This window comes from Nyctibius grandis, chromosome 9 (assembly GCF_013368605.1).
Source record: "Nyctibius grandis isolate bNycGra1 chromosome 9, bNycGra1.pri, whole genome shotgun sequence".
Lineage (NCBI taxonomy): Eukaryota > Metazoa > Chordata > Aves > Nyctibiiformes > Nyctibiidae > Nyctibius > Nyctibius grandis.
Window position 1 is genome coordinate 17,369,192 of NC_090666.1, and position 21,125 is coordinate 17,390,316.

At 38.8% G+C, this 21,125-nt stretch overlaps 1 protein-coding gene across 3 annotated transcripts in view; it reads right to left on the reverse strand.

Moving 5' to 3' along the window:
• Positions 1-21,125, reverse strand: part of B3GALT1 (beta-1,3-galactosyltransferase 1) — a 124,053-nt gene that overhangs the window by 59,703 nt on the left and 43,225 nt on the right. For 2 of the 3 annotated variants that reach the window (XM_068407827.1, XM_068407828.1), the window contains exon 2: positions 5,789-5,893. The gene's annotated coding sequence lies outside the window, so the exon portion shown is untranslated. Of the gene's footprint in view, positions 1-5,788; positions 5,986-21,125 lie in introns of those variants that run through there. The other variant, XM_068407826.1, reaches the window with a different exon arrangement.

Below are 21,125 nucleotides of genomic sequence, written 5' to 3' on the forward strand. Positions count from 1 at the left end.
GTACAAACTCATGAAAATAAAGTTAGGGAATAAAAAAACATTTTGCAGAATACTTTTATTTCACACAGATGTGTATTTTCAGGGAGAAGACAAGTACAAAACCCCACAACTTCATATGGAAGTCAGTGGGAGTTCTGACCTACTTAGGCTTATGAAATTTTAACCATTGTATTTCTGTGTCAAACTATGTAATGTAATTTATTTTTTGATTTGGGTTTGGTCTGCATATGAAATATTATTTGAGAGGATTTTTATCATATTCGTGAATCTAAACCAATCTCGTTTTATCAGTGCAGTGGATTAGCTTATGTCTCTTAGGACAGGATTTAAAGTAAGAGTCATCTGCTTCTGTGAATGTCTTTTGTTATGTTAGTAACAGATAAAATAAGCACGATTAATATGCCTGGCTACAGAACTGTGTTTCAATAAACTTGTGAAACAAAGACTAATTAGATGACATGGTGTGTTGGAGTGAAATAGAAGCAGAAGTGTAAATGAAATACCGATAAAATTAGACGGGTGATGCGGTCCAGACCTCCTCCATTCATGGCACTTTTTCTCTACACAAACTTGCCAGGGTTAAACACAAGTATTTTGTGACCTTGTAAAAGCCTGACATTTGTATACTTTTCGTTCTAGCTCTTAATAAATGCATTCGGTTTTCTGTTAATAACTGAAGAAAAAAAGAGATGCAAAGAGGACAATAGAGGGATACATTGCTAATTTGCTACTAATTAAAATAACTAGGTATTTTGTGTCAGTGGTGGGTTAACCCTGGTAGGCAGCTATTTATCCATTTCCAGGAAAGTAGGGCATCATCGTGCATAATGGTTACTTGGGAAGACAAACACCATAACTCAGACGTCCCCCTTTCCTCCTTCTTTCCCCTGGCTTTATTGCCGAGCATGACGTATTATGGTATGGGATATCCCTCCGGACATTTGGGGTCAGCTGTCCTGGCTGTGTCCCCTCCCAGCTTCTTGTGCACCTCCAGCCTACTCGCTGGTGGGCTGATGTGAGAAACAGACTTGGCCTTGACGCTGTGCAAGCACTGTTCAGCTATAGCTCAAACATTGGTGTGTTATCAACACTGTTCTGGTGGCAAGTCCGAAACACAGCACCATGCAAACAGCTATGAAGAAGACTAGTTCTATCCCAGCCAAAGCCTGTACAGTGTCTGAAATGAAGGGACAAAGTGAATGGGCAAAGGATTAATGAAAGAAATAGAAAATAGGTGGCTGCAATAGCCTGACCAGAAGAGATCAAAAGGTCCTGTGGGAGCTACCAAGCAGTTGTGACTTGCCTATAAATGCTTTGGCACAAGAAGGCAGGTAATAGACTGGCCACTAGCATGGTGTGTTTTGGCATACCTTCAATGGTTATCATGGACAAATATGTAACCCTGATGTTATTGAGGACTGGGCCTATGTATGGTTCTCTTTCACACGTTTCTTCTGCAGTTCTCCCATAGCACATAACAGAACTACACTCAGTGCTCCTTTTTTGTATGTATGTATGTCAGTGTCTAAACTTGTATAAATAAAACAAGCAAATGCTTGAGTAAAGTGAAATTTCACCTCTTTGCTTTGCAACATAGATATCACCATTATGCTGAGCTGAACATCAGTGCAGTTTGTTCTTGTCTGCCTATCAAGCTGAAGACCAATTTCATGCCAAGCCTGGGGTCCTCTACAAAAGGCTAAATCCAGCATATACATACATAATTAACTGTAATTTTAGTATAGCTCCTCAGGTTGCCATCATGAAAATTGTATAGGGTTTATTCTTTAATACATTGATTACAATAGATTATTCAGTAGCAGAGAGAACCAGGCACAGCTGAGCAACTTTTGCCATGCTCATGGCATCAGGACTGCTGTTCATAACTTTATTTGAGAAGGTGAAAAATGTTCTGCTGATAATGCTGGACTTGATGATGCAGAAGGTGGGAGGGAAGAAAAGAGTCATATCCCTCCGACAATTGATAAATCCTATTTAATCCTTCCAATTTATTTCCCTCTCTTTCAAAAGGATATGTGAACACATTGTCAACATTTTCCTTTTTTTCTTTAAATTAATGCAGCTAGTTATTTTGTTGTGTCTCCTGCCTTGAGGATTCTCCCTTTTTTCTTTGCCAGGTTCCTCCAGTCATTGTTCCCACAACTTTATGTAATCCCTGCTCTATTCTCACCTCCAAGGTCCCATTCAATTTGAGTTTGTACAGGAAGTTTTGCTTTCAGTAACACAAGCTAAAGTTGTTCCAGTGTGTTTCCTTCTTGCCACCCTCCCACTCCAAAGTTTGTATGTTTATGATGTCAGCCTTCTGGAAGGAGGTGAAACACCACAGGCAATCATAATTTTGCGTTAATGAAGTTATTTGTCAGTGAATTAAAATTCAGAAGTGAAGTTTTCAGTTTATTAAATATGAAAAATTACCAAAAAGTGCAACAGGCCCTGTTATTTTGATATTAAGTTCCATTTATTTGACACTGCACTTTCAGCTTTCAGTATTATGCAGATTTTTTGCATTAACATAAAATCTAAAAACCAAGAATGAATGAAAAGCATGTTCTGATCAGTTAACCATGGAAATTCTCAAGTAACTGGAAATGGAATAATTGCTGCTGTAACTATTTAAATGCATTCCCTGTGATCTAATTGCTTTTGCTTTAAATGATTATGCCCGTTCCTCATTTAGCATGCCCAATGCATCCACTTAAATTTACTTGATTCATTTTGTCCTCACTTTAGGATAGATTAAAATCTTGTTGCATTCTGAAACAGGAAGTTAGGACTAAGAAGGTGTAGTTTATGTGAAACTCAAGTAAATGCTATTTCGGTTAATGTCCAGCTGTTTTGAAATAGGTCTCTGAAGGCACAGACTAGGACTGGTCTAGGCTACAAGTGCTGCCTCCTGCTGCCATTGAGCATTCCCTATATTTGTGCAAATATTCTGCACTTCAGAGTAGCAGTATACAGCAAATAGAGAGCACGTGCACCGGGTTGTGTATTCCACCCTAGAATTCCACTGTTCTTTTTTGCACACTGATAGCTATTCAGTTGCTTTGGTTGATTTTCTTCACAGTAAGTGTATATGCTATGACTGAAGGGATACAGAATAGTCCCTTTTAAGGTGAAGGGTGGTAGAAAGGAATAATGCTTAACGGCTGCTACTGGCTGGCAAAATGTTTTATGTAAATTAATGCATTTTGACTTTTTGTGTGGACAGATGGTAGGTTAAGGCAAACCTAAAGTTATTTCCTCCCATGATGATTTTGTAAAGCAGCATAGCAGATTGTCAGTTTACACACTGTTCTAACGGGACAAATTTTTTGACTGCTGGGTTGTTGTGTGGTGCTAGAACTATGTGAATTGTAGCTCAGTGCTGTATCCTGGTGAATCAGTGTTTGCAAGTATCTGCGATCATACACATCAGATTCCTGAGTGACTGTGCCTGCGAAGGATAATAATTTTTGTCATCTTAATCTCCCTTCTCTTAGTGCAGATGTCTAAAAATAAAGGCCATGGTTGTATTTATGCAACTTTTAACTTGGCTGAGCTCTGCAGCTTTATCCATCCACCTCCTCCCCCCAGCTCCCAAGGAAGATAACTTTCCCCATGTGGGTCTGTTTCAGTCCCTCAAATGGTGCTCTCCAGCTCCGAGTGTGTGAAGTGCCCTCTATTTTGTCCTTTGCCACCCTCCTTTGGCTGATATATAAACAGGTTGCTATTTGCTCTAAGAAACAGCTTCATATGCATGTCTGCAGTGAGTTTGGGAAACATTATTGTCCAAAGACAGCAGCTGAGGTACTCTTTGAAAGTGAGAAGCCCTAATACCCAGCTTGACAGGACTGACTCGGCATATTTGAAATTTCAACCTCACTGCTGTGACGTTGTGTCAGCTTTTGGGTTTGGAATTTAGCCTTGGATCATACCTGTTTCTGAAGTTATATGTGTAACCAAAGCAGGAGAATGAAGTTATTTTAAAAGAAAACTTAGATCAAATTCCTGGGAAGGAATGGATTATGTTACTAAGCACTCCCCAAGCCTCTGGTTTTTGATTATGAGTAAGAAAGCAATATGAACAGCAGCTGACTTGGTATCTATCTTCACTTAAAAGTCAGAGCTCAGGCATTCCTTTAGAGGACTGAATACTTTTCACTAGAAGCCTGTGCAGTTCTTCTGACATTCACAGTTAATCTTGATACTCTGCAGGCCAGAAAATATTACTAGAGAAAGAATGCATCAAGGCTGATTCTGCTCTGAATGGAGTTAGTGGAAGCTTAACCATTGCTTCTAAAAGGAGGAAGACTAGATCAAAAAAGATTTATAATTCAAATGTGTTTAATGGTTGTGTATCTGTATGATACAGATTTAATCACACTATTTTGAGTATATTTAAAAAATACAGTCTCTCATTTTCTAGGGCATTGTCTTGTTTTTAGTGTCTCCATAATTAGTTTCTATTTATAGAGCAGATCAAGAGAAGTAGCTCGCAGATGTCAAAAAGATGCATGTTTTCTCACATATAAGTGTTTTCTGGCTTTAACTTTATGCAAATACTTATTATTAATGCTTTTTAAAAGACCACAGGAGGTATACAGACTTTAATTTTTTTCTGTATGATTAATACCAGCCATTAATTTTTTGCTTTCATTTCTAAATACTTCAAACTCTGCCATAGAAAGGAGAAATGGGCTATATGTATTTAAAGGTACACATAAAGATTAGAAGAATTGCAATCCTTTTTTTTTTTTTTTTGTCATCTACATCACTATAATGGATCTCTAACATGAAAGTTCTGTTTTACAAAGTGCTATTACCTGCACTTGTTTCCATTTTTCATCTTGGAAAAACATTTAATTTCCAACTTAAGTTCTCACTACATATTTTTAAATTCCCTTACATTATAAATGCTCCTTCTATGTCTCGGAGGTTAGGTAGTTTACTGTTTTTGACTCAATAAAATTCTTACAAGTAGTTATGCTACTGAAATTTTGGTAAAATAACATGTGAGATTAAAAAAAATCGAAGAGATGAGTAGAGTTACTATCACCCTAGTCACAAAGTTGTGCATTTAAATGCATGTTCTTGCAAACTGTATGCTAGTATTCTTGTGTATTCTGTCCTGTATAAATTCAGTATCGGTCAAAAGTCCTTTGTGGCTGCAAATAAAATGTAACTATTCCCTTTTAATATAATGCTAATAATGAAGTGGTAAATGCATAAAACAAAGTATTTAAGGCATGTAGGTATTCTAGATATTGTGTTAGTATAGAAAAGAAAAACACCATGAATGCTGAGAGACTTACATTTAAAGCACAAGCCTTTTTATAGAGCAACAGCAACCTCCCCCTTTCTTGACCTTTGAATAACCTCACTTACTGCACTGCCTTAAAGATGAGATAATAATGGAAGTATCCGTTGTTTATAGTATCCCACAGATAAAATGTTTTTAGTAATGGCTTTTATATTCATGTTACACAAAATTTCTCAAAAAATTTAATTTCAGCCTTTATATTATATCTTCTGTCTTGGATTGTAAAGCGAGGAGGGCTTTTTTAGGTTTTCTTTTCCTGTTAAACACTTACATTTAATATAAAGAGTAAAATCAAATCTTTAATCATTAACTGGCCAAAGAATGGTTAAAGAATAAAAAAAGTCAGTCAACACAGTTTAATAAAAGCTATACTATTCAATGAAATCATATACTGTGCATTCATACTGTTGTAATAGCTATAAAAATCTAAACCAGTTCATAATATCATGCAGTTATGTAGGTACTTACCACTTTAAAAGCAGCATGACGTGGAATCAGTGGAAAGTCCCCAAGGTGTAATCAATACTTGATTAAAATGATGAGCCTTTATGGTATTATTTTGAAGTGCACAATCTGAAATTAGAGGAAATTTACTGACAGTTGTCTATTTTCTTGAAAGAAGGATTGCTCAGACATATTAACAACAAAATCAATGTCTCTTGCCTTCTACAGAGTATAAGGACAGTGATTTATTTTGAAAATGTCTTTCAGCTGGGTAACTAGGTAACTTACACTGTGCTACACGAAAGAGTTTGGATTCCATTTCGTGAACCAGGATTCCAGTGCAATGAGTGAAGGAAACAGATGGAGTAAAAGGAGGACAGATGGGTACCAAAAAATTACAGCCACCGGTTTCAGTACCTGTGCATTAACTGCCATAAATCAATTTATTTTCATTTACTAAAACAGGAAAATAATAGATTAGGAAGCCAAAGCATTACAGGGCCCAAAACCACTCTATGTTGAAAGTACGTATTTGTAGAGGTTAATAAGTTCTAGATGGGCTACATCTGACAGTAACATTTTCTGCGGGCAAGAACTTCACCCCCAGTCCAGTCATTTCATTCTGTTAGGGAGATTTAAACATCCCTCTTATTCAGGGGGAGGAAGATTCATTGGTTATTCTGCCATATTGGACAGCTGTAAAGCTTTCCTTCTAGACCAGAGGTGGGCTATGAAGTGATGCAGTGAGTGCTAGGGGGCTGCCGCACCAAGGCGGCTTCAAGCGGCCTGGGAAGGAGCTGAACTTGGAGAGCCCAAAGTAAAGGCTGAGAGCGCAGGAGGCTACTTTCTCTCCTGCAGCAGCCTTGAATTGCAAGACATGAATGGTGGGTTAGAAAATCAAAACAAATTTACTATATCTATATATATCAGCAGTCCTTATATGCTCCATGGCACAGCTGCTCTGTCACACACTTGACCTTGACTTAATTTGATCACCCCTGTGGTTAAAAAGGAAGTACAGCTGTGAGCCAAATAATTTCCTAACACCCCTCACTCCACCAGTAACTGCCAGCTTGTTGCTGATACTGTTGAATTTTTATATGAATACCTGTCCATTAGAAATTGGATGGTGCCCATCCAGAAAATTTACATTTATTTTAGAATGTCTTGCAATTAGTGGACTTTCCAAATCCTAGAATACAAATAGAAATCACCCTTGTATTCAAAATATTTGAGAAATGAAGGAATATAGGTCAGAATATGTAATTGCTCACCATCTTGTTGAATATATATCAGGAAGTTTTCTTGCATAGAGGCACTGCATGAATAGGCACTTTATTTTGGTGCAGCAAAGGCAAAAGTATGAAAAAGTCTGTAACTCAAATATCTTAGAATTGGCTTTCTGTCAGATTTTATCCCAGTTCCTTTAAAATTTTCCTATGAATAGTTTGAATTAAAAATTCACAATTTTCTTATTTTTTTTCAAAATTATTTTCTACTTAAAAATATTTCTTTTAGGGGTTAGGCACACTACTGTTTTAATAAAACAGAAATCAAATACGGTGTATTGTCTTCATATGCAAAAAGATTTGTTAGACTTTATCCCTCAATCTGTTAAATGCAATTTAGAGCTTAAGGTCGCAAAACCTGAATTTTTTAACTTTGTTACTGATTGTAGATTACCTTCCCTATATTATCTTAATGAAGGTGAGCATTACAGTGCTGGCTATCATGAGTCCCAGAGGCTGAGTTACAGTCTTCAGCCATAAACAAGTCCTGTTCAAAACTCATCGTCTTTTCCTCCCACCTTTAAATAAATCTCTGTTGGATTGGGATGTAGCCTACGAATCAGGCAAATAGTTCAGAAGGGGTGTAGTGGGATAAATAGCAAGGAAGATGGTTTGGCTTGGTTTCATAACTGAAGTGGAAGAGAAATCATTGTTTTCCTGCAATTAGAAAACTTTACTGATCTGAATCCGGTTTCAGAATGGCTCTATTTATGAAGCTGCAAATATACCAGTTTTCTCTTTTTTTTATTAAATTTTTTTGAATTGCAGAAACATTAATACAATTGCCATTATTTTTTTTTTCCACTGGGACTTCTTACAAAATTCCATATCTCCATAGTATTGAGCTTCTTCCCCTCCCCACCAATCATTCCTTTTCCAGTCTGAGTTTGGAATAAAATAGATATGAAATAATGTTTCCTTTAAGCAGGTAGGAGATAAACTATACAGTTTTCTTAAGCCATCTATCTGAAAGAAACAGTTTAAAATCTTAACCAGGATGAAAACAGTGAGGAACTCTTTCCAATTTTTATAGTTTAAAGATGGAAAAGCATTACAACATAATCATTTTGAAAGCATAGAATTGCTTTGGAAATTAAACTCAGACTGGAATTTACTATTTACTACTACAGTTCTTTTGAAAACAAACAAGCTTGCAACACACAAGGCAGGCACTCTTAAATCATTAATAAAAGTAATGGCCACTAATAAGTCTTCCCTGATAGATAACCCTTCAGCCCGTTGAAACCTGGCAGCGTGTAGTGTCAGGAACATCTTGATACTAGTATGGAAGAGCAATATAATTAATCTATATAAGTTAGACTCACAGAGAAGATGATCCAAGGAAAGGGAAAAGGCCATGCTGCTGTCAATATTTATCAGTAGTAAGTCTAAGTGATGTGCAACTTCTTTTATATATTTGATTTGTATTCAGCCCAGACTGAGATTGCCCTTTCTCAAACTGCTTGATCACTTTTAATTCCCCAGAGGAATGGTTTTAGAAAAGAGAGCAATCTTGTACAAGGCTCTTGATGACACTAAATTTGGGGCTTCTTGCCCTGATGTGGAGAGAGAAAGAACGTGTATGCATTGCAGAGAAAAGGGCTTTTTGTTAAAAATCTCTGGGCAGTCCTCAGCTATTATGCGCCGAAGACTGTTACCCAAGTGCTAAGGCTAATCTAAGTTGCAGCAAAGAGGAAATATCTCTAAAGTGGCCAAAACTCAAGTGCTTGGTCTTGTTTTTACCTACTACAAAAGATAGTATGCTAGTTTAAATGCTTCCTTGAGCCATCATCCCTGTGGTTTTTGTTCCATTGTTCTGCTTGGAGAGAGAGACTGTACCTAGTAGCTTATTAAGGTAATATAAGATGACTGTGAAACAGCTGTGGGGCATACATGTCAAAAGAAAGGTCACAATCTTCTGTATAAGCACAAATGGGAATAAATGCCCAGTATATTCACTGCTTTTGGAGCATCTGTCAAGAGCCGAGTATCAAGCAAGATTCCATATAGGAAATTACTCTTGCCAAGGAGTTCTTTCTGTATTTTTGTCAGCCAGCCAATCATCTGCAAATGAGTTAAGCTTCATCATCTAAGCTGCAAGCTGAAACAAGTGTATTCTGTTCTCCATGTATATGCAATATGCATGAATTAGTCTAATGGATTAGTTCAGTTACTAAGATCAACCAAACAGCAGATTCCATTCTGTATATGAAATTAGAATCGTAAATTTAAGCTGTAGGTATCATTATGTCAGATAATGAAAAACCTTTCAAATGAGTTACTTCAGTCTAGTTTCACTTCAACAATGTAAATTACTACAAATGAGAGAGTGGGTTATGACGACAATAGTTTAACCTGCATAACTGGTAAACAAATATGCCAGGAAGAGTTTAGGTGGCCTGGGAATTCAGAATCCCCACCTCAACTTTGTGTGCCTCAGTCCAGGTGTGACTGCCTACAGGGAGAGAGCTGTGTGTGTTTCAGCCATCCTCCCCACCAGAACCATGCTAGCCAGCAGTCAGAAAGCCCTAATCCTTTTACTGGTAGAAAGTAATTACAGAATATTTATTATTCTTTCCACCACAGATGAATTGAATGGTCTGTAAATAACACTTTCTTTTCACCTCATGTGTCCTTGCAGTAAAACGCTGCTACTGAATTGTTCTGAATATGTCTTTGCTTAATTTCAAAGCTTGAATTAGTGATTAGTAAGAACCCTGGGCTCTGCTTTGCTGTTTCACTGTTAAGTAGTAGATTAAAAAAGAAACTTAAAGCTCAGTGTAACTGGTGGTTGTTAACACCATTTCTGCTTTTATCTTTAGGGATTCTCACTTACTGTTCTTGGTTACTTATTCCAAAATGTTAAAAAAAAGGCCCTGGGCAAGCACTTTTTCTACTGACACTGATTGTTCTTACTGAAATTGCAACTTCTTTGTGAGGGGGAAGAAGGAAGTATAAAGGCTTGAGGCATGTTCTAACATTTTCAAGCCATGACTAAAGCCAGTTTAGATTAGTTGGCAAGGGCTTGAGTGAATGTAGGAGCAAGCTGAGGTGGTTAGGACCATACAATGAAAAATCAACATAGACAAACAGGAAAAATATAGCAAGGAATATGATGAAGAAAAGAGTGAATGAAGGTAGGTAAGAACTTAAAGATTGGAGGAACAACAGTGATTATTAGAAGTAAAACTTAAAGAAATAGGATAGCAAAAAACCAGAGGAGCACACAGCAGAAAACAGAGAAAGTGCAAGTGTAAAATGGTTGGGGCTAAGAAAGCGAAATGTTTTCTGAAGATAACACCTATCTGTCAATCTGTCTGACTTTTGTTCCAGAATCTGATTCTGTGATCCCCCACACCTCATATATCCTGTTGACTTGTCAGCTTCTTTCCCAGGCAAATCAGCTAGATGCATTCAGGAGAAAATGTGGTAAAATCAATAAAATTTTATGTTTTAAATTGCCATATGAGATGCAGAGGGTTTCGATCCATTTATCTATGCAGTAAGAACGTGGCAAAACTATTCCTGCTAGGTCTGAGCACTGTGGGTGTGAGCTGCTGCTCACTATCTGCCCTAGGAATTGATGCCAGTTTCTTCCACAGCCCCCTAAAACGGTATGTAGGTGGCTTTAGCTCTTCTAGCAATGAGTTCATGTTAACTGCATGCGTAACAAACTATGTATAGAGGTCTAAAATGTTTAGACATAAACATGAATCTCATCTTCTATATGGAAAATGGATGCTTTCAGTATATCAGAAGATCCTTATTTGCCCCTTATTAATTTAACTGTTCTTTCCACACTGGTAAATAAGCTCTCTCTTTTTTTTTTTTAATTTCTCACTAAATAATCACATGAAAAATTGCTATGATTAATCAGGAAACTTTCTGTAAAGCACGCAATGTCAAGCTTTTTTGAAGAAGAAATAGGATAGGGACTCTGAAGACACTTTTTAGAATATTTAACTCTAACAGTTAAGTATTAACAATTTTGAGTGATAGAAACAGGAATCAAAGTACCTTGTTGTCTGTATATGGTTAGTATAGGACAACCTGTAAATGAGATAATTTTAAAAATATCCTGTTCTGAATTTCTGATACTTTCTTCTGACTCTTGACAACCATTTTAGCAGTATAATAGATTATGTTGTTTTTTCTTGGATACTTTAAAAATTTGTACATATAAGACTTCCTCAGATAGGTACAAATACAAAATACTGGGTACCTGCACAAATAAGGTGGTGTTAAGTAGACAAGCTTGTGTAAGGAACTTGATTTTGCGATAAAGAAAGTTCTGCAGAATGGCTATCATGATATATCCTCATCCTTAGCAATAAGAGAGGGATGTGTAACTCAATAACTCATTAGAATGATGAAGATAATGTTTCAGGCACGTTCATTTTCCTCAGCCCTCTTTTTTTCCCCCTAACATCTAGCTCACTATGGAATTTATGATTGCAGAGGATGAAGTCTGGTGTATGACTTTGTTTCATGCCAGCTGCCTTTCACAGGCATTTGCGCTACCTTATTCCCTTGACCCCATCTGAAAGGAAAGATGTAGGATCACGTATCATTGTATGCCCTTGCATGGGAAATAGGCATTCTAGTGCTTGACTTTTGCCATGCATTTAATCAAGCCGGAGTAGTTCAGTAAGCTTCACTACTAATATGACTGCTATCATACTTGCTGTACTTTAAGCTAAAGACTGATGAACTGTTGGTGAAGAACTAGAAACCACTGGCTATGGTCAAAACTTTCATATTTTAGAATGAAATGTTTTGTAGTTCTTATTTCCTATAGCTGTTTCAGTAATCCTAGAATTGAATCTCAAGTGTTGATTGTTCTGATGGTATTTCCATTTGGAAATGTCAGATATTTCAGGAGAAATTTTATTCCTAGATGATCTTGAATTGCAGCACTATTATGCAAATTTTATCCGTGCAAAGCTGAATGGAATTTACCCAATTCTAAACCTTAAACCTTTTGTGAAATGCCTCTATTAAAATATGGCCTCAGAGCCAGGGAAAAAAAAAAAGTACCTGAGGCTAATCTAAACTAATCTAATAAAGACTATTGTGTGTGTCTGTCTGTATATGACAATGTAAGGATGATAAATGACTGTAAATACCTATTTCTTTTGAAATGACTGCTATATGTTGTAAATAGAGTATCTATATGCTGCCTGAGATTCAGTGGTTGCTTCTTAGTTAGTAGCAGCAGCAGACTTTTGACCTCTTTGTTAAATAGCTGTTTATTGCAAAGTTCATGCCACCCTTACTAACCTGAAGCTCTCCTGTGTTTAGATTAAATAACGAGCAAGGTCCAGTCCTGCAGCCCACAATTATTTTTTTGTAGTGCTGAAGTCAGCAGAACTTCTCATCACAGGCCAGGGGCTCAGAACTGGCTCGTGTTCATTGAGCGCTGTAATTCCATGTCAGCTTGACTTCTAATTATGTTCCCTGACATCTTCCTAAGTTTTTATCTGTTTTATACTGCAGTGACAAAGGACAAGTATATTTTAAACAGAGGTTTATCATGATATTTTACAGTCTCATTAAAACTTTTGGCCAGTCTAGTCTACAGTTTCATCTTTTTTTAATGCATTTCCATTTTCTCTGCATTGTCTACACATACTGAATTTAGAGGAGACTTTACTTCATAAATTGTCTGCTTTAGTTACATTCATTTTACACCTATTTCGTCATTATTGCATGAGATTTGTATTGAGTATATAATTTAGCTTGCTGCTTGCTCTGTGTTCAACCAAAACATGAATTCCCTGCCATAGCACTCTCATTGAAAGAAAAAAAAAAAAGCACTTCAACATAAGAAGGTAGAAATAACTCCTTGTCCTTTAAGAAAATGCATTTTATTCTTTCTCTCAGCTGAAACAGTTCCCATTAGAAATATTCTCGAGTTTTCTGTTTTCCAGAAAGTTCTTATTCTCTTATGCATCCAATCTGAAACATCATTTTGCTGCTTTGTGAAATTGAATCAAAGACTTTCAAAATTCAAAATCATTTAGAGTTGTAAATAACACTTATCCTCCTATCAAGTACTAAGTAATAAACCATTACTGTTTCACAATGCTGGAAATAAAAATAAGCTCTGCTATTAGTTACAAAAAAAAAGTTCTTAAGTCTTCATTTTAAAAAATTTAGAAAACTAATTAAAAACAGTTTGGGGAGTTTTTGAAGAGTTAGTGTTTGCTGCCTATCTTTATACATCTCAAAAGTATGACAAAAAATCTGTTGCTGCTTCTGCAGTACCAGAAATGAAATTCGAAAGTTGTTTACAAAGCTAATAGTTCGTTCATTTTATATTAAGGGTGGAAACACAGTATTTTTATCTGTAATGAACTGAGAAGGATCGTTAACTTCAAAGCATTGCTATTGTGACATATCCCATATGAATGGGAATTTATACCTACAGTACAATACGTGTATCCATTATCCTCATACAAACCTTGTGCTCATTTTACAGAAAAAAAAAATTAAACTAGTAATGGTGCTATAATTAACTTTATAGAAAACTACTCAGATTCATTCTGTTACTTCAACCTTCACAGAACTTAATTCCTTTCTACAAAGATCGTAGGTGGTGGCACCCCAAACAGCACTGGCTGGTGGGTAATCATAACTATTACAATGCGCTTGCATTTTTGTGTCAGAACGTGAGAAACTGGTGCTAGCTGAGCATTATACTAGATTTAGCTCTCAATCAGTCCCTTCAATTGCTCTTAAATCTTTGAATCCTTCCCACATTCACTTCCCTTCTAGAATTCAAGTATTAATGAAGTAAATAAAAGTGTTTTGCATCACTCAGAACAATTATGTACGTACAAATATGGAAGATGTATTCTGAGACAATGTTTCTGAACTCTGATACATTTATGGTGTATTTTGGGAGCAGAAATTAACTGGTGTTCCTTCTGGGCTTCACAAGCAGTTCTGTTGTGTTTTATCTTTTCTGTAGTTTGTAGGAAAGGTTGGTCTTTGAGAGGACTTCCATTCAGGACATAATTTCAGCTTGGGATATCAGACTTCTTCTTTGGATATATCTGTGCGTGGTGTGGCTTTTGCTATTACGTGTTTTGTAGTCTTACACCTTTTTTTTTTAACTGAAGACTTATCTGCTTATCACTAATTCCTGTCTGAGCACCATACATTGTACAGTGATACCCTAGGCCTCATTAGCAAGATAGTCAATATTTGTTCAGAATAATTCATTGCATATTTATCGTGATGACCAGAGGATAAAGCAGTTCCTATTCCCCAATGATTTAGTTAATTCTGATATTGTCTTTGTACCAGCTCTGATTTCACATCTCTACTCCTTGAGCTATCTGCATCAATTTAATTTTTGCATGACAAAGCACTATATACATCTGTACAGATCTTCATTTTTCATTTGCAGATGAAGCATAATACACCATTAGTCTCTTCACTATGTCTGCCTCTGAGCTGATAGGTTCACACAGGCATTGCAGACACTTTTTCTGCTATGGCATATAAAATAAGCTGTCTACAGCCATGTACATTTGCTTTCACACATATAAAGTACTGCTTATTTCAAGCAATATATCTACGTACAAGGAGAAAGCTGTGGATCTCATTAAAATCTGTCTCTGAAATGAAGGCAAGGCTAAAAAATGGAAAGCAAGAGCTGACTGAGATCATTGGCAACTCAAAGCTCTCAATGATCTAATCAGGCCACTTATTATGTACTGTCTGTAGCAGTATCTAACATATTTAAGTATTCCTGTTATACTTGTGCATGGAAATTGTCCTAGGTTTATCAAATTCAGCTGGACGTTTGTGTTTTCTTTTTTCAAGACTCAACTACAGACAGCCACCTGGCCATAACTGGTCTACCAGGACTGAAGTCTGCACTCTTAGCCTGACCAATAGCTGCCTACCCATCTGGCATGGGAGCAAATCGCACTAATTGCTCTAGGACGCTCATCAGGTTGCTTTTGTTTTTACTCATGCTGCATATTACTATACCTCATCCTTGTCTTGTGGCTTGCTCATTATCCCCGCTCTTTAGCCCCCGATTCCTGCTCTTACTCCTAGATCTCCCACTCGCAGTACAATTGCCCTAAGTAAGTTTTGCTTACTTAGCTTCCTTACTGACAATACTCCTATTTCTCAAGATCTTGCATTCCATGATTTCTCCAGTTCTTGATTTAGGATTATCTTAACTAGATCTTTCATCTATTAAAAAAAAATGGGAAGCTGAGCAGAGACTTTGATGACAATTTCAGTACAAGGCTTGACTTAACACTTAGGTTACTGTTGTAAAGTGGTCTGTCAATCTCTGATGTTCTTTGTTAATGTTTATTCATACATTTTTTTACAATTTTAGACATTTGAAGCTTAAAAAAACCCCTTTAAGTCCTGTGACACGTAAAAGTGCAGTTGTAATTTACAACCAAAAGAGATTAAGACTTCCTTGTAAACACTTTTGATTGAAGGACCTGAAAACCTAAGACAAATACCTCATAAAACATTGTGAGATTTTTAACAGAATCACAAATTATGGTGACAGTACAGTCTGTTACACCAAACAAGCTACAGGATTTATAAATCCAAGTGAAGAGTTATGGAGAGGTCAGGAAAAGGAATAGAAACCTTGGGTGTCAGCAGAAATTGCTGGTGCATTTCAGTTTGAATTTTATTCACATTTCACAGAATCACAGAGTGTTAGGGATTGGAAGGGACCTCGAAAGATCATCTAGTCCAATCCCCCTGCCGGGGCAGGATTGCCTAGACCATATCACACAGGAACGCGTCCAGGCGGGTTTTGAATGTCTCCAGAGAAGGAGACTCCACAACCTCTCTGGGCAGCCTGTTCCAGTGTTCAGTCACCCTCACCGTAAAGAAGTTTTTCCTCATATTTAAGTGGAACCTCCTGTGTTCCAGCTTGCACCCATTGCCCCTTGTCCTGTCAAGGGATGTCACTGAGAAGAGCCTGGCTCCATCCTCATGACACTTGCCCTCATGACACATAATTTATAAACATTAATGAGGTCACCCCTCAGTCTCCTCTTCTCTAAGCTAAAGAGACCCAGCTCCCTCAGCCTCTCCTCATAAGGGAGATGTTCCACTCCCTTAATCATCTTCGTGGCTCTGCGCTGGACTCTCTCTAGCAGTTCCCTGTCCTTCTTGAACTGAGGGGCCCAGAACTGGACACAATATTCCAGATGCGGCCTCACCAGGGCAGAGTAGAGGGGGAGGAGAACCTCTCTTGACCTGCTGACCACACCCCTTCTAATACACCCCAGGATGCCATTGGCCTTCTTGGCCACAAGGGCACACTGCTGGCTCATGGTCATCCTGTTGTCCACTAGGACCCCCAGGTCCCTTTCCCCTACGCTGGTCTCCAACAGCTCTGTCCCCAACTTATACTGGTACATGGGGTTGTTCTTGCCCAGATGCAGGACTCTACACTTGCCCTTGTTATATTTCATTAAATTTCTCCCTGCCCAACTCTCCAGCCTGTCCAGGTCCCTCTGAATGGCTGCGCAGCCTTCCGGTGTGTCAGCCACTCCTCCCAGTTTTGTGTCATCAGCGAACTTGCTGACAGCGCACTCTAATCCCTCATCCAAGTCATTAATGAATATATTGAATAGAACTGGTCCCAGAACCGACCCTTGCGGAACTCCGCTAGACACAGACCTCCAACTGGACTCTGTCCCATTGACCACCACTCTCTGGCTTCTTTCCTTCAGCCAGTTCACAATCCACCTCACTACCCGATCATCCAGACCACACTTCCCCAGTTTAGCTGCGAGGATGCTGTGGGAGACCGTGTCAAACGCTTTACTGAAATCGAGATAGACCACATCCACAGCTTTACCATCATCTATCCACCGGGTAACATCCTCATAAAAGGCTATCAAGTTGGTTGAGCATGACTTCCCGTTGGTGAAGCCATGCTGAGTGCCCCTAATGATCCCCCTGTCCTTGATGTGCCTAGAGACAGCACCAAGAACAAGTTGTTCCATCACCTTTCCGGGGATGGAGGTGAGGCTGACCGGTCTATAGTTACCCGGGTCCTCCTTCTTGCCCTTTTTGAAGACTGGAGTGACATTCGCTTTCCTCCAGTCCTCAGGCACCTCTCCCGTTGCCCACGACTTAGCAAAGATGATGGAGAGTGGCCTAGCAATGACTTCCGCCAGCTCCCTCAGCACCCGCGGGTGCATCCCATCAGGGCCCATGGATTTATGGACGTCCAGGTTGCTTAATTGGTCCCTGACCCAGCCCTCATCTACCAAGACAGATTCCTCCTCTATCCTGACTTCTGAGGCCTCAGGGGTCCGGGGCTCCTCAGGACAGCCTCCAACAGTACAGACAGAGGCAAAGAAGGCATTCAGTAACTCCGCCTTCTTTTTATCCTCTGTCTCCAGGGCCCCCACCTCATTCATCAGTGGGCCTCCATTGCCTCTAGTGTTGGCTTTACCTGCAATGTATTTGAAGAAGCCCTTTCTGTTGTCCTTGACCTCTCTTGCAAGGTTGAATTCCAAGGAGGCCTTAGCTTTCCTAGTTGTCTCCCTACATCCTCTGACAACAGACTTATATTCCTCCCAAGTGGCCAGCCCCTCCTTCCACGATCTGTACACCCTCTTCTTCCACTTGAGTTTGCCCAGCAGTTCCCTGTTCAACCATGCAGGTCTCCTGGTACCCCTCCTTGACTTCCTACCTGTTGGGATGCTCTGATCTTGAGCTCGGAAGAAGCAGTCCTTGAATGCTAACCAACTATCTTGGGCCCCCTTACCTTCTAGTACCCTGTCCCATGGGATTTCCCCTAGCAATTGCTTGAAAAGGCCAAAGTTGGCCCTCCTGAAGTTCAGGGTTGTGATTCTGCTAGCTATTCTGTTCCTGCCACATGAGATCCTGAACTCTACCATCTCATGGTCACTACAACCAAGGCTGCCCTCAACCTTCACCTCTTCAACCAGACCCTCCTTGTTAGTGAGGATCAGATCCAGCAGCGCTCCTCTCCTAGTTGGCTCATCCACCATTTGCATCAGAAAGTTATCATCAACGCACTGGAGGAACCTCCTGGACTGGGGATGGCTGGCTGAGTAGGCCTCCCAGCAAATATCAGGGTAGCTGAAATCCCCCATGACAACCAGGCCCTGTAATTGCGAGACTGCTCTCAGCTGCCTGTAGAAGGCCTCATCACCGTCCTCATCCTGATCCGGTGGCCTGTAATAGACACCCACAACAGTATCACCCCTGCCAGCCTGCCCCTTAATTCGCACCCACAAACTCTCAACTCGCTCCTGATCCGCCTCTGGACAGAACTCAATACATTCTAGCTGCTCACTCACATAAAGAGCAACTCCACCACCTCTCCTTAGCGGCCTGTCTTTCCTGAACAGGACATAGCCATCCATGACCACATTCCAGTCATGCGAGGCGTCCCACCAAGTCTCTGTGATTGCCACTAGATCATAGCCCCCCGACCGAACACGGATTTCTAACTCCTCCTGCTTATTCCCCATGCTGCGTGCATTGGTGTACAGGCATTTCAGGGAGCGAGCTGGGCACACCGATTTCACCCCAGGGGGATGGGAGGCCTCCTGGTCTACCTCAACACTAGAGCGTTGCCCCAGTGGTGCAAGCCCAGCTACCACCCCATCCCCCTTCGAATCTAGTTTAAAGCTCTCCGAATGAGCCCTGCTAATTCCTGTCCCAGAACCCTTTTGCCCCTACGACATAAACCTTTCCCATGTATCAAATGTATCCCATGTGTCCCATGTATCTATCACATTTAGCAAGATATAGAAGTAAATCTGGGTCTCTGGGTTGTTTTAAAATGTAAATGTGTCAACATTAAAAATAGATGTTGTCATATGAGAGGATGGATAAAAAGCTAACAAACAAATCCACAACAGTGAGGTAAATCAGCATGCCCTTAAGTGGTAACAATCAGATCTTTAGGGGTGCTAGATCACTACTTGTGTATTCATCCTTTTTTATTTTTTTTTTCCAGAATGTTAGGCAAAATCCTATGGAATTTTGTCTTAGGGCAATACTTCTGATGCATGTTGTAGCTACAATCTGTTCAAAGAACCAATGAAATGATGCAGGGCTTTTAATTGAACTGCAGTGGTCGCTGATTTTCTGGTTGTAAAATAACAAAATAGTCAATGGATAACTAAATTAAAACACAAAATTCTGGGTCAGAAGACCTGAATAGAGAAACATCCTAAGTAAAGAATAGCTCAGTCTAACCTTGTATTCACTTCTAATGCACAGGAGTGTAATCCTGTCAGCAAAGGGAGTCATTTAGATAGATGAAAATAAAAGGCCTTTGTGTACATAGGCTAAGTCAAGATTTTCATATTTTTGAGCTGTGCTGTGACTTTAGCACTAGTGTTACATGTGAAGAAGTTAGCTTTTGGCTGTTTAAGTCCATGAGCTGAACTAATTGTCCAGCTTTGTTTAATCTTCCCACCTTTTGCCCCTATAAATCATTTTCACATTATTCCATATATGCAGCAGTAATCTTAGTCCCATTAAAAAGCTGAAATCTCTCTGGAACATAACAATTTCAGTACATGGCTTTCATACTCATGTGCATTTGTCACTTACCTTTTTACACTTACTTTGGAAACTACACCAGGTTTAGCAGCTGGTGCTTTTAAAACTAGGAAGTGCCGGTCAACAGAAGGACTCTTGCCAATGTGTTTATTTCTGTGCATTATGATTGTTTATAATAAATTTTAATAAGTATAAAAATATCCTTCCCTACTAAACTGTTCCTTCCCATCTGGCAACCTGTACCTCTGTGTCACTCTACCACAATTGCTTTTGTTGCTTACAGAACTGATCTCATATTTTTTCTCAAATTCCTTCCCAGTGATTATGCCCAACAGCAGAATTTAGCCTTCAATTATTATCTACCCTTTCAAAGAAATGAGTCTTATGCAATCATGTTGTCTGTCTCTTTTTCACTTTTAATTGCATGCTTAAAAAACATTTAACCATAGTTTTTGACTGGTAAATTCAGCCAAATTTGAAAGAATTATAGATTTCTTACAGATCCCACACACATTTTGTGAAAATCATCAGTGTGAATAGAGGAGAGAGAGCAAAATTACTTTCCCTGCTAAGAGAATGAAAAGAACAACTCAGTGTCTCTGTGTTCTGTTTGCTAGCATCTAGCTGGTAAATTGTAATATACCTACTGAACTCTGTAGTGGCACAGATGGGGAGAGTATCTTGGGGCAGTGGGACAGCTAAGGATATTGCTTTTGAAGATATTTCTGTGATATTCTTATCGGGTGCAGGAGCATTACCTGTTATATCAGCATATCTCTGGGAATGTTGGCCTTTCTTTTTAGTTATCTGTACTACAATGTGGTTCAAGTTACTATTTCACTTAACAAACTATGTCTTAAAGGTATTTAGGAAACTTAGCTTAAAGAACAATTTTAAATGAGAAGAAATTTAGCAGGCTTTACTATGCACTATTCATACTTCCCCCCCCTCCCTCCCCCCCCACTTCCTTACTTGTCCTTACATGGACAAAACAAACAGTGTTTGGAGGAACTGGGGGAGATCTTTGAAATTTGGAAAAATATACGTATGTTAAGTTGGAGGTAACTCAACTGCAACTTGGAGGTAGCACAACTCAACTCAAGAATAACTCAACTGCAATATTACTTCTTAATTGCGAACATCACTGTCCCTGTCTTTGATACCAGTTGAATCCATGGCATTTTTCAATTTTACAAATGGAGGCAATAGCACAAAGCCTGACAATGTACAGTATAGTGTATAGCAGTATATAGCGTACAGCATCAGTATGGATGCAGTGCTCAGGATTATCCTCAGAAATATATATCTGAAGGTTCTGATTCTTTAGATTTACCTGTGATATTAGGGTCTTGTGGGCATCACCACACAAGCTTGTAATCTCTAGTACTGAAATGTAAGATCAGAATCTAAACAAAGAGAAAACACAAAACACCACTGGAGAAAGAAGAGCGAAACTTAGTTTAGGCCCTTCTTTTGCTTTAATACTTCGATAATGATTTGGTGACTAATTTTTTGTGTGT